This window comes from Aphidius gifuensis, linkage group LG1 (assembly GCF_014905175.1).
Source record: "Aphidius gifuensis isolate YNYX2018 linkage group LG1, ASM1490517v1, whole genome shotgun sequence".
NCBI lineage: Eukaryota > Metazoa > Arthropoda > Insecta > Hymenoptera > Braconidae > Aphidius > Aphidius gifuensis.
In genome coordinates this window covers 6,793,858-6,808,473 of record NC_057788.1, presented here as the reverse complement: position 1 = coordinate 6,808,473, position 14,616 = coordinate 6,793,858, and the positions used below count along the sequence as shown (strand labels likewise).

The 14,616-nt window shown below is 26.4% G+C and overlaps 1 protein-coding gene across 1 annotated transcript in view; it reads left to right on the top strand.

Moving 5' to 3' along the window:
• Positions 1 to 14,616, top strand: part of LOC122847439 (casein kinase I-like) — a 155,166-nt gene that overhangs the window by 83,642 nt on the left and 56,908 nt on the right. The window contains exon 9 of the transcript XR_006373366.1: positions 2,615 to 2,664. The gene's annotated coding sequence lies outside the window, so the exon portion shown is untranslated. The remainder of the gene's footprint in view (positions 1 to 2,614; positions 2,665 to 14,616) is intronic.

Genomic DNA, 14,616 nt, shown 5'->3' with positions numbered 1-14,616 from the left:
ACTTGAGACAAAAAATTTTACTCTTAAAAAGCATCTTGTGTTTGCTCAAATCAAATCGAAAAAATCTAATTATAATAATAATAATTACACATGACAATACTGACAAGTGTTATCGAATATTTGTTATTTAATTTTATGGGTTTTAATTTATTTCTAAATATATTTTTTGATAAATTAAAATTATTATTTTTTATTTCGTTAGAATTTTATGGTATTAAGCAAGGTCAAGATACTCTGATATGTGTATAAAATTTTCTCATAAGCTTTTATAATGCTTATACATGAAATGAAAAAGACGACGGGTTTTTTTTTTTTCTTATTTTTTTTGCACTCAAATGCATCTCTTAAACACGATAAATTAGCATTAGAGTGTTATTACCAGTGTCATGATAGGGCTCTTTACATCAGTATGAAACTTGAATTGAATGTTTTTAACAAAATATACATGCTATTATTAAATCCGACAAGAAAATTCCAATATATTGTTTATTATTATTATTATAAATATAATTTATTAATGTAATTTGTTGTAATATGTATAATATCTAATGTACAATTAATTTACTTTTATCAATTAAGTACAACAAAATTATATGAATTAAAACAAGCAAGTTATTATTTGTTGATCCAATGCGTAATCTAGAATCTACCACTCCCATCGTTGTGTGTGTTTTTTTTTATCACATATACATTCTCGGTTAAAAAATAAATTTAGAAGAAAAAAAAAAGACAAATCTGATGGCCTTTTTCATCCCTCAATTAGAATTTTAATTTTTAATAGTTTATAAAATTGATATTTAAAGAAAAAAAAAATTATAAATATATAATGAAGCACACAACCTCACTGTATAGTTCATCTGATTTAAATAAAAAAATATCCGCACGAGTTTTCAGCAATATAATTAAATAATAAATTGATAATTAATCAGAAGGCTAATTGCAAATTATGACTGAGTCTAAACAATGCTTTGTTTTAATTTTTTTTTTTTATTTTAAAAATAATAATAATAAATAAACATAACAACGCACTTTGTTGAGAGAGTCAAGTGTGGGAAGATCTAATAGGTATATAGAAAGTCTTCGTATTTTATTTATTTTTTAAATTTAATTTTTTTTTATTTAACTATATTTATTTCATCTTTTTTTAATTTGCTCATCGAAAGTATATACATGTTTGCACTGCTTGAAACTCCTATTATCCGAAAAATAATTACTGACGTACGTTTTATATATACGCCTCTCTTTTTTTTTTTTTTTTTTTTTGAATTTTAATTTAATCAAACACTTTGTTTATCACTGTCTCTTTCTCTTTTAATTCTTTATAATATGAAGATGTGTTATATTCAACGGTAGTTATCACCGTAGCAAATCTCTTGTATCCAAACTTCTTGCAACAACTCACAATGTTTTTATTTATATTATTTTATTCAGTGTACTTTTAACGTATAAATATATTTTAAAAACTTACTTTCTATCATCATTTATTGCAATTGTGGCTTGCTATGTCTAATGAGTTACATGAGTTTATTAGTGCTAAATCATAAATTACAATATGTGCAAATGTATAATACAATATACACGCATAAATATATTTAAAGTATTTTTATTTTTTTATTTTTTATTAAACAAATAATAAACAACGCAGTCAAATATGATAAATCTTGGCTCTCGGCGACGATGTAAAAAAACAAGAGCAGCTAAAAACAAAAAAATGCTCCACAGTGTTTCGTGATAAATAAAAAAATAATATCAAAAAAAAATTTAACAATTTATTTTAAAAAATTACACGCTGTTTGGCAATCGCAGCCGATAATTCAGTAATGAACGTAACCGACGCAAAATTGAAAGCTATATAATTATATTTGATATCAAATCGGATAGCAAGGGCAAGACGATGCGTGAATCCTCTTAAACTTTGGCATAGTGAGGGAGGTCCAACCAACGTTCGTAAAAACAAATGAAAAATAATCATAATAATAAACAAGTAAATAAATAATAAAATCAAGTAACGTCAGAGTGATAGAGGATGTACATCGAAAGTCTTAGAATGGGCAGCTCTAAATTAATAAATCAATAGCAGTGAAAGGGTCTTATCCGATCATTCGTGGGTGGAGTTAGTTTGTTTAAGAACAGGGATTTATTAATTTTTCGTTGGGTGGTATTACCAATCGTCTCAGTGCATCCGGTCTCTTTTGTTCTTTGTTTTATTATCGAAACAAAAAAAAAAAAATTAAAAAAAAGAACAAGCAAACAAACAAAATTGAAAGAAAAAAAAAAAACGTGAAAACAAACGCCCCTCATACGAATACACTCTTTCCTTCCGTTTCTTAATTCAATTTCATCTCTCACTTGATTTATTTAATTTTTTTTTTTTATGTTCGATGCAGATAAACAATTACAATTTTGTTTTATATGCATGCAATTTATATTTTATCGTTTATCAAGAATTTATATATGATGCAGTTCAAACAATGATGTATATACTCAATGAGTGTGCCTATTGCACCTTGGGGTGACATCTGTCATCAACATTCTTAACCTGTATTTAATGAATATTTCATTTGATAAAATTCATCACAGATATATATTTTATTGACGATTTGATTTGTTTCAGATTCAGTGATGATGAAATCTGATGGATTCATACAGCATCAAGTTGATGGGGTGAGTAAATTATATTTATCTTAAATCTGCATGAAATTTTTTACCGAAAGAATATTTGAAAATAACAAAATAAAAGTTGCGGAATAATAAAAAATAAATATAAAATTAATAAATAATAAAAAATGAAAGACGGGATCATAATTGCTACAGAATATAACCTCGACCCTTACTTGAGACCCATTAGTATCAAAATCACCGATGGAAATCGAGTATTTTTTCCGCGTCTTTCACGGTACTTAATCCACTATGGCAAAAGGGAGGAGAGGGCGCGAGAAAGCGGCACCTTTTAAAACTTATCGATGCGCGCACTCGTCACCGTGGGGGTATGGATGGGGCCGCGTATACTTTCGTCGCGCACGAATGCGAGTTAATAACAATTTGCCGTCTTTCATGGTGTATAAATATATATATATAACGCTATATGTACTCGAGGTAAAAAAAAGTTTAAGTAAAGATATTGAAGTGACGAGAGCTAGACTCCTCGTAGTGAGTAAGATACGTCTGCAAAGAAAATCGCACGTGCTATCGACCTATGCGCTGAAAAAAGCATTGAAAAAAAAATCAACTTATTTAATATATATACCTTATGATGTATGATGTAATACATGTCAATCATTATTATTATAATAATTAATTAGTTATTATTTTTTTTTTTTTAAATTTAAAACTTTCACATCAATATGTGATTGAGTTTTATAATTTTAACGATGTTTTGTGCGTATTTCGTCACTCATAGTGATTGTAAAAAAAATTAATTTAATGTCGTCTTGATAAAATGAAAATTATTTCAATTATTCTATTTTTAATTTTCTTTGAATTTTTATGACGCTAGCGTCTAAGTTAGCGTCTCGAATCTCCTGATCCAGGGATGATTCGGGTCCCAAGGCCCCGACTTGAAAAAATAATTAAAAATGATATTAAATTTCATAGAAAATAATTATCAAACTATTAATTAAGTATTAATATACCCCAAAGAAGTCATAGATATAAAAAACACAACTCTCTGGAATAAGTTACATCCTATTTAAAAAGAACAAATTCAGGGGTTGTTGGCTAAATAATATTTAATTTATTTTTAATTAGGATGTAAGCTAGTTTAGAAAAAAAAATGGAAATTTTTGAAATGGTCGAAGGGGGTTAGGGAGTGGATTTTAATTGTTTTTAAATTTTTGACCATTTCAAAAATTCCCATTTTTTTTCCTAAACTAGCTTAGATCCTAGAAAATTTAATAGAAACAAATTACGAGGATAGCTCAACTCTATCATAGTCAGAAAAATTAAAAATCCTTAAAATTCACCCCCTACCCCTTTTTGACCATTTCAAAAATTATCATTTTTTTTTCTAAACTAGCTTACATCTTAGAAAATTTAATGAAAAAAAAATTACGAGGATAGCTCAACCCCATCATAGTCAAAAAAATTAAAAACCCTTAAAATTCACCCCCTACCCCTCTTTGACCATTTCAAAAATTATCATTTTTTTTTCTAAACTAGCTTACATCTTAGAAAATTTAATGAAAAAAAAATTACGAGGATAGCTCAACCCCATCATAGTCAAAAAAATTAAAAACCATTAAAACCCATCCCCTACCCCCCTTTGACCATTTAAAAAATTTCCATTTTTTTTTTCTAAACTAGCTTAGATCCTCGAAAATTGATTAAAAAAAAAAATAACGAGGATAGCTTTATTTTAATAACAAGTGATTATAGTTAATCTCGGGCTCAAGAAAACCCCTATGTTCCCTGTACTTTTAATTTCGAGACGCCAACTCAGACGCTATAGCTTCAGAGTCACGAATTTTTTTAAAATTGAAAATGTATTTATTATGAGAAAAATATAAATGAGAGAAGAAGATATTGGTGAATCTGGCACTATTGTGTTTGATTATTTACACATAGTATATATCATCTATAGCTAAAAGTATACATGGATAAATATATGCATATGTTTATTTAATAACAACGAATTACTGGGTTATTTTGTATAGTCATAGTTTCTAATTGTGACTACCAGATTACTACTGTGGACTATGGTATACATATAGTAGATGAACAAAAAGTAAAAAAATGATAAATAAATAAAATAACAAAAACGAAGCAGATGAAGAAGAAATCAAAAGAGATAGTTGATGATGCAATATGACGTTAGCTATAGGTAGACGATTCTTTATAATTTTTTTTTATTATTAAATACAATAACTTTGACTGGTAGACAAGGGAAGATATGAAGAGGTTGAAAGTGACTCTGTGAAGATGAAATTTTCTTGAGAGAGTCAAGTATTATGTAACGGGTTTTTTAGAATCCTAGATTATTATCAAAGGGTGGAAAGTGTGCCGTCTTCAATTTGAGGAAGTTTAACTAAACAAGTATAGAAAAAAATAGAAATAATGATAAAGAATAGATGAAGAAAAAGAAGAAGAGGAAGAAGAAGAAGAAGTATAGACAGACGTATGAACAAAAATAACAAGTGCCGCGCCCTAGCGTCCAAGTCTCACGACCTATGAACCACAGTCTCATAGTAACTGCAAATGAAATGAAAATATTAGAAGCCTCAAGCGATACCTCATCACCTTCAGTATATGTTGAATTGAAAGTATTTTTCGCATATTAATACTCAATTCTACAGTGACTTAAAAAATTTAACAAAAAATTAGAATTAAATATATATATCTCATAAAATATATTTATGCTATTAATGATAAAAAAGGAAAAAAATAATAATAAAAGTTAAAAAAAATTCTAAACAAATAAAAAAATAAATAATATATAGCTATATAGTAAAATTTGTAATGGTGGTTCTTCTCAAGCACCTGTTACCAGTCATTATATTCACAAGTCAGTTTAATTCAACGCACAAAGTACGGAAATCTATATAGCTTTTTCCATGATGATTACAGATGATCTTTCTATTTTCTTGTGGTTTTTTTTTTTTTGATGAGACATCACAACAATTTAGCTGATAATAAAGTGATCTATCTTGAGCTCAATTCCTCATCTTTTTCTCATTTTCTTAATCTTTTTTTCATACAAATATATATATCTATCTTTTGCTTATTATTTATCTATTTATATATATTTTTTTATTTCTTCTAAATGTCTAAATCAAATATTTATAAATTGATGACCAGCTTTATATTCATATTATAATAAAAATAATAATAATAATTGTGTTCTTAATCTGGATTTAACGAATCATTATAATATCTCTTGACATTAAAGTACACAACACTCTGCACCTTAACTTAATCTTTCAATAGATCTTAATTAGTGAATATATTCATGCATATATATATTTTTTATTATTATATTACATCTTGGTATATGCATTGACCAAGTTTAATCATATATAAATCAGTTGTAAAGGAGATCCAAAGACATAAAGTGTTATTTAAATACGCGCGTATATAGATCTTTTCTCACAAATATATATAAAGGTATTTGCAGGTATTATTGTAAATAAATTTATATATATGTATTTGCTGGATCATTCTCTTTATTCTAGATCCCTTGATCGTTCCCGCCTTGTTGGAGCCTTGATCACCCACCTCATGACGTTTTTAAACGACTAAAAAACTTCCTGATTTACGATCGATCAACAACTAATCCATCGATTGTGGAATTCATGATTTCCCCCATCTTTTATTTACCATCTGATTGATGTTTAACGAGTCTCTGTCTGCATGAAAAGAATTTATTACTCTTCTTTATATATACACAAAATAGAAAAACACCTTTGATCAAAAATATGTTTTCAAATTTTATTTCATTATTTATATATAATTTCGTTTATTTATTTATTTATTTTTTAAATTAATCAATTGGACATTTACTTGATGAATACAATAAATAATTGTCGTCATAAAAATTTTGTACTATCTACATTTTTTTACATGAATAGATGAGTCGAATTATTATTATTATTTTTTTTTTTTTAATAAATAATTTTAACGTATATCATCAGGTCACACATCCACATATGTAATGATATAAAAAAATTATTAATCTAATATGTTCATATGTAGTGAAAAAAAAAGTGAGAAATAAAAAATGTAATTTCTGATGAAAGTTAACACTTTATATTGCAAAGATATTCACAATGATTACGATGACTGGACGGGTTGAAAACGTCTCTTGATTCTGTGCAATTTCATTGCCGGTGGTAAAGTGATCTACCGTCATTGGTGGCGGTAGTTTGCAAAGACTATAAAATAGAAATAAGAACACAAGCGTAATACTGAAGTGAGTACAAGAACGAGTACCTTTTTTGTCCAAGTCAATATATCAGCAGTGGAGGCCATGTCTAACGGATAATGCACCACCCGATCTCTTTACTACACTGAACGACTAAAGCTTCTCTCTTCCCAATTGCCATTAAAATCAGCCAGGTTCATTGTCCATAATTATCTATATACTTTTTTTTTTAATTCTTTTATTCATCTTTTTTTTTTTTTTTTGTCGTTCTTGTTCCTAGCTTTGTTTTTTCTCTCAAGAATAAATAAATAAATGAAAAAAAAAATGTTGAATCTAGAGAAAATGATGATGATGATGATGATGATGATAAAAAGATACATCTTAAAAAAATTCTTTAACCTTATATCCAGTAAACTAAGTTGAGTTGTCTCCTATGTCTAATTAACTCTCTCTCTCTCTCTCTCTTGTCATAAGATCCCTGCAGAGACTATAATGACGGAATTTTAACTGAATTTAATTTTCGTATTATTTTTATTTCTTTTTCTCTGTCCGTTGGAAAAAAAAATCCATGGGCACACACTAATATATAAAATTAATTTAACCATACTAAAGTAAAATTCAATGATCAGAATTTCTTTGAAGTCTGACTATATGAAAAAATTTATATTTTATTATTATTTTTATGATTATATCTCTTTCGAAAAGAATAGAGAAAAGTTGGAAAATAAAAAAATTATTCAATTATATACTACTACTTAGAAAGTATAGTTAAGGTTACTATACTGGTATGGTACCACCACAAACTATACCGGTATAGTAAGTAAAAACAAAAGAAAAATTTTATACAGATTTACTATACTGTGTATAGTAAATTTAACTGTATGCTTATAGTATCTTTACCATATTGTATAAAAATTTATGCTTTGAAAAAAAAAAAAAAAACGACACGCACAAAATAAAAAAAATGATTTTAACTAAGCAAATCATAATAGCGCATTGAAAAATTAAAAAACAAGCTTATTAGCAAAATAATAATGAAGAAAAAATCTCACAAATCTTAATAACTAACAAAAAAACAATGTAAAAAATAAATATATATATGGATTTGATAAATTTTTAAATCAAATCTAGTAAAAAATATATTTTTATTTACTTTTAAAATAAAAATATTCATTAAAAACTATACATTTTATACAAGTATAACTACAGCTTAGGTATAAAAATTTTTTCTGATTGTTTAAGGTTATTACGTACGTAATAACTGCATTACCTGACAAAATCTCATTTAATTTCATCTCATTCAATATCAATTTGATTTTTTACTACAATACAAATTTTATTTTCACTTTTAATATGATATACAATGTATACCAAATAAAAACATGGTCCTTTTCTGATGGAATAATTTAAACGAAATCCTTACGAGGAAAAATACTTATATATTATTTTGTTTACGAAATTCAAAAAGCACGTTGTTCAGTTTCAAATTTGTCCAGTGGTGAATAAACCAATTGTCATGAATATTGTTAATAAATTAAGAAGTTATTGCCCTCAGCACGGAAATGATTTATTTTATTTTTTGTAATTGAGTAATTCAGATATACGCCAAAAATATATAAATTTTAAATTTTTTCCATAGAGAATCAGTTTTTGATATTTCATTAGTTAACTGATTTCAAATATTAGTAGCTTCCTAGTTTTAATAATTTTTCACTTCAATAATAATTTCAGTAATTTTGACTCGTGGTAATTCATAAAGATTTATATAATTTAGAAACGAATAAGGTTGCTTGTTTATCTAAATCTAAATAGAAAATTTTCTAATGATTTCAGCACATCTTTCATCAGAGCTATCCTCTTCTAATTTATCAGTATCTATATTGATAAATTTTTATTGAAACAGATTTTATATATGTATATTTATATTTTCAACATGTTGATCAGTGTCATGATCACTCAGTCGATGTCTTTCAAAACTACGATGTGACCAATATATTTTATTGCAATTTAATTCAGCCCACTTGAACAATTTCTCCTATTTACAAAGTGTTTTTATATGAAATAATATTGTTGAATTTTTGAGACACGGAATTCTAAATTCATTTGTAATTTTTTACGTAATCAAATAATAAATTGAGCTAAATTATAAATAAAACTAAGAAAAATTGAAGAAAACTACAAATCTGAGTAATTATTCGTTATAGTTTTTTTTTATTGTTTATTATAAATAAATTTAAATTTTATTAAATATTTTTGAATGTCTTGCCTTAAATTTATTTTTTGTTTTCTTTAAGCAACTTATTCAAATGATTTATTTGGTAAAAATTTTCTTTTTTATTAAATAAATTTATTCATATAAATAAAGAACTGTACCAGTATAATAATGATTACAATACAGTCTAATAATTTTTACCATACAGTATGGTAATATTTACGATACAGTATAGTAATAGTAACTGTACTTTTTTACATTTTTTCATGTATATACTATACCAGTATAGTAATACTTACTATACTGGTATAGTAACCAAAATTGTATTTATAGTTTTTATAACTATACGGTATAGTAAATTCAACCATACTTTTGTCGCTGTCCGAATTTACTATAAGTATAGTAATAAAAACTATAAATTTTTTTCCGTGTATATGCTAGTTAAATTTATTATTTTATTTATTATTTTTATTTCTCTTATATTCTTTCGAAAAGAATAAGAGAAATGTTGAAAAAAAGATAAAAAAAATTATTCAATTATATTACTACATAGATTATATTTGACTTGTTGTGAGCGTTGGTTTGAAAATTCTCACTACCACCACATACTAATCCTCGGTCACACAGCTACTCCAGGAAATAACGGGTCATAATTCACGAGTAAGAAGTTTTTCCCTGTGTAGACAGTGGCTTGGTACGTACTCGTTTGTGTATGCTGTATCGTTTTGTTGTATTATTGTGATACATGAAAAAAAAACCGCATATGAGAAATAATAAAATAGCTAAAGCTAACGACACGCACAGAGCTTAAAGCTGTATGATGATTCTCTACAACCCAAGCATCATAATAGCGCATTGAAAAAATAAAAAAAAAAAACAAGCTTAATATGCAAAACAATAAAACAAAGAAAAAAAAAAATTATTCTGCACAAGTATCTATGTATAACTAGCAACAAGAAAAACTGATCGTAAACTCGCAGACAAATTTGAATATGAATATAAAAATGGTCGGGCGCCGTGTGCGTGAGCTATATCCTTGAAATCCTTTGGTGTTTTAATTTTTTTTTTTTTTTTTTTTTTATGATGGTGAATGCTCAGTCATCCCCTTTACATGCTTCTTCCAACATTAAACTATCACTAGAATGATATACAATATGTAATACTACTACTCTTGTTTCATCAGTGGATATGCACCAGAAAGTGTTTTACGCGCGGTGCATTTATGGATTGTTTAATGGCAACCGCCTACAAATTAGTACAGTTGTAAATCAGTATCGAGGTAGACCACCAATTGTTTAGATTTAATACTACCAATATAAATTTCCGGATGCAAAAATTCTTTTATCCTTTTTTTTTAAATATATAACAATGTCAATTTATCATATTTAAAAATAAATAATTAAATTTTTCTTTTGTTTTTTCTTCATTCGAGACTTGATACAATTTTTAGATCGAACAAGGAATTTTTATAGATAGAAGAAAATTCATTTGTCGGGAAAAAAATAGTCACACTGTCATGTTCTTTTTTTTTTTGACAAAAACAAAAAAGAACCAAATGACTGTCATTTGTACAACGCTAGTATGAACAATTAGGAACGAAATTAACCTCAGTACAGATCATTAGAACATAATAATTCAACGAAAAAATAAAAAAATCATTAAAAAACGTGTGTAAAAGAACAAGAAATACATGTATAAAATAGACAAAAAAAAAAAGCTCGGTATAAAAAAGACCAGAAGAAATAATAAGAAATGTAATCGTAGTGTGGCAAGCCACTGGCCATTACAGCAACTGACCGAGAGTAAAAGAGTCCCCGAGCTAGACAGGTGAGATAATCAACTTGCAGCAATATCGTTAAAGCTGTTGTGGCGACAAAAAATTTAAAAAAAAAAACAATTTTTCTCACATGCAATACAATACCGAGTCATATTATTGATCATTTATTTTAAAAGCAATAAAATTAATTTTTTAATATAATATTACATTTAAAAAATATTGTTTATCTATTATATTTCTTTAAGAAAAAATTGCAAAAATAAAAATCATAATTGTTGATCAATGTGCACCAAATAAATATAACAAATTCCAACCAATAAATTATTATTTTCATAGCACCAGTAGTAATTTTAAAACAACGTACATCCCTTCTACAATAATAAGCTTTTTTTTTGCCAATGCTGAAGGCGTGAGACATTGCCCTTGGCTATATTGCGACTATAATGATAATAATGATACTACCGTAGAAAGATAAAGAAAGAAAAAAAAAAAATGTAGAAATTTAATGACAAAAAATGGCACTTGATCATGTAGACTTTTGCACACTCGTTTTATATTCTGCCACTGCGCAAATTGTCATCTATAAAGGCAAATTAAACAAAAAATTTAAAAATAAATAATAAAATAACCACAATAGGATGTTGAAGAAATCGTTCAGTATAATATATTAATATATATATATTATAATAATACAAAAAAAGAAATAAATGGTATAGCCATCAGCTTGACTTCGTGCATCTTTAAATATAAATATAGTTATAAGAAAGAGACTATTGGTATAAAATTGGCCAGTAAGCATAAAATATATTGCAAAACTATCGATTTTCTTATTCTTATTTTTGCTCAGCTCGTTTTTTTTTTTTTATTCGACTACCATACACGAGAGACAACTGCTGTAAAAGATCGCGTTAAAAAGATGCACGTTGAGTTTGAACTTACGACCCTCTTTTTGCCTCTCTTCTTTTCTCAATATCTTACATTTATACTCATTTTTTTTTCTTCTTTTTTTTCTCTACTTGTGTGTGTATATATAATCTAAAAAAAAAAAAAAAACACGCGTGCTCGTTGAGTTTCTGATAATCGCTGGATATTTGTATTTATTGTTTCCAAAAAAAAAAAATATACAATTCTGATGTTGGAGAATATCTTTTGCATTTATAAACAAAGGACAAAAAAAAAACAGCTAAATAAAATGAAGAGAAAAAAAAAAAAAAAATTCATATTTGCTGTAAATTTACGTATATGTGTGTTGGATGTTGGCTGGGTATAGTTGGAAGACACCATCCGTACATTTTGAATTGCCCATAAACACCATTACGGCCAGCTTGAACGACTTACAGTGCACTTTGCCAGAATTATTATCCAAGTATACTTGAATTAGGTACTCGTTACTGGTATTACATTTCATACTACCTTATTTTTCTCAAGTACATTGCACATCTGGTAGCTGCAATCTTGCAACTTCCACAATAACCAAATACACACTCATATATATAAAACAATATAATATTTTTTCTATACAGTATAAATATAAAATTTATTTTTCCCAACTTGTTAAACTTCTACCTCATAAATTTAAATATATACCTATATAAAACAAAATAAAGCTTTTATTTTATATTATTATCATCAACAAATGTTGGCTATTCAAAAACAAAAAAATAATTGTTATTTTAATATTTTCTTTTTTATAAATACGAGCACATTGGCGCGCTACGCGCGCCTGTATCCATACCTTCTGAAAGGTTTATTGTTCATTGGATTTATAAACACAAGTATTATCATAAAAAAAAAAAAAAAGAATGAATAAATTGAAAAATTTTTTTAATTTATTCATTTACACATAAATCACACATAATTCACACGTAATTTTTAGTCTAATAACATCAAGATTGAATGTTTACTAAAAAAGTTGTGCTACCTTTATATCTTGATTTAAAAAAAAAATATAAAAAATGGGAAAAATTTTTTTTTTCAAATTTATATTTCCCCACATAAAAAACACATAATTCGCACAAAATTTTAAGCCCAATTGCATCGAGATCCGATGATTATTGAAAAAGTTGTGCTAGCTTAATATGTCAATTTTTTGAAAAAATGTAAAAAATAAAAAAAAAAATTTTCTTTCAAATTTATTTCTTCACACATAAAAAACACATAATTCGCGCAAAATTTTGAGCCCAAGTGCATTGAGATCCGATGATTATTAAAAAAGTTGTGCTAGCTTAATATAACAATTTTTAAAAAAAATGTAAAAAATAAAAAAAAAATTTTCTTTCAAATTTATTTCTTCACACATAAAAAACACATAATTCGCACAAAATTTTAAGCCCAATTGCATCAAGATCTCATGATTATTAACAAAGTTGTGCTAGCTTAATATGTCAATTTTTTAAAAAAATGTAAAAAATGAAAAAAAAATTTTCTTTCAAATTTATTTCCTCACACATGAAAAACACATAATTCGCACAAAATTATAAGCTCAAGTGCATTGAGATCCAATGATTATTGAAAAAGTTGTGCTAGCTTAATATGTCAATTTTTTGAAAAAATGTAAATAATAAAAAAAAAAATTTTCTTTCAAATTTATTTTTTCACACATAAAAAACACATAATTCGCACAAAATTTTGAGCCCAAGTGCATTGAGATCCGATGATTATTAAAAAAGTTGTGCTAGCTTAATATAACAATTTTAAAAAAAAATGTAAAAAATAAAAAAAAAATTTTCTTTTAAATTTATTTCTTCACACATAAAAAACACATAATTCGCACAAAATTTTGAGCCCAAGTGCATTGAGATCCGATGATTATTGAGAAAGTTGTGCTAGCTTAATATGTCAATTTTTTAAAAAAATGTAAAAAATATTTTAAAAAATTTTGTTTTTAAATTATTTCTTCACACATAAAAAACACGTAATTCGCACAAAATTTTCAGCCCAATTGCATTGAGATCCGATGATTATTAAAAAAGTTGTGCTAGCTTAATATGTCTATTTTTAAAAAAAATGTAAAAAATAAAAAAAAAATTTTCTTTCAAATTTATTTCTTCACACATAAAAAACACATAATTCGCACAAAATTTTAAGCCCAAGTGCATTGAGATCCGATGATTATTGAGAAAGTTGTGCTAAGTTGTGCTCTAGCTTAATATGTCAATTTTAAAAAAAAATATCAAAAAAAATTTTGTTTACTCGCTCTTTTTTTTTTGTTTTTTCGTTGCTAACGAAATAAATAAAAAAATAATAGAAAAAGGCAAACAGAAAGAAATTCGTATGAGAGCAAGTGAGAAAAAAACAATGACCAATCAAATGTCCGGAAGACCGATGATGTTTGTCCTTTTTATATTACGATTATTAACTATTAATTATTGACCTTTTATTATTTTATGAAATCTTATCTTTCATTCATGACAGTTTTAAAATTTATATATTTGTCCCACGATAGAAAGTGTGTATGAAGATTGAAGAATAACTAAGGTCACGCTTGCAATATGGATCGAAGAATCGATTTTAGTACAAGAATAATTCGTCACGCAATGCGTTGTAAGTTTATAACTGCACGTTCAAGTATAATATCTCATTCGTAAAAAGTCCACATATAGTAAATATAAATGCCTCAAGTAATTTCACACGTTAGAAGTGAAATTGTCCATTGGCAAGACTAGACGCGCTATGAATTGTTGTATTTGTTGTGTTGGTTGAAAATTGTTCTAAAGCTCGTTACACACATACACTTGCAAATATATATTACTGTACATATAAATACTATAT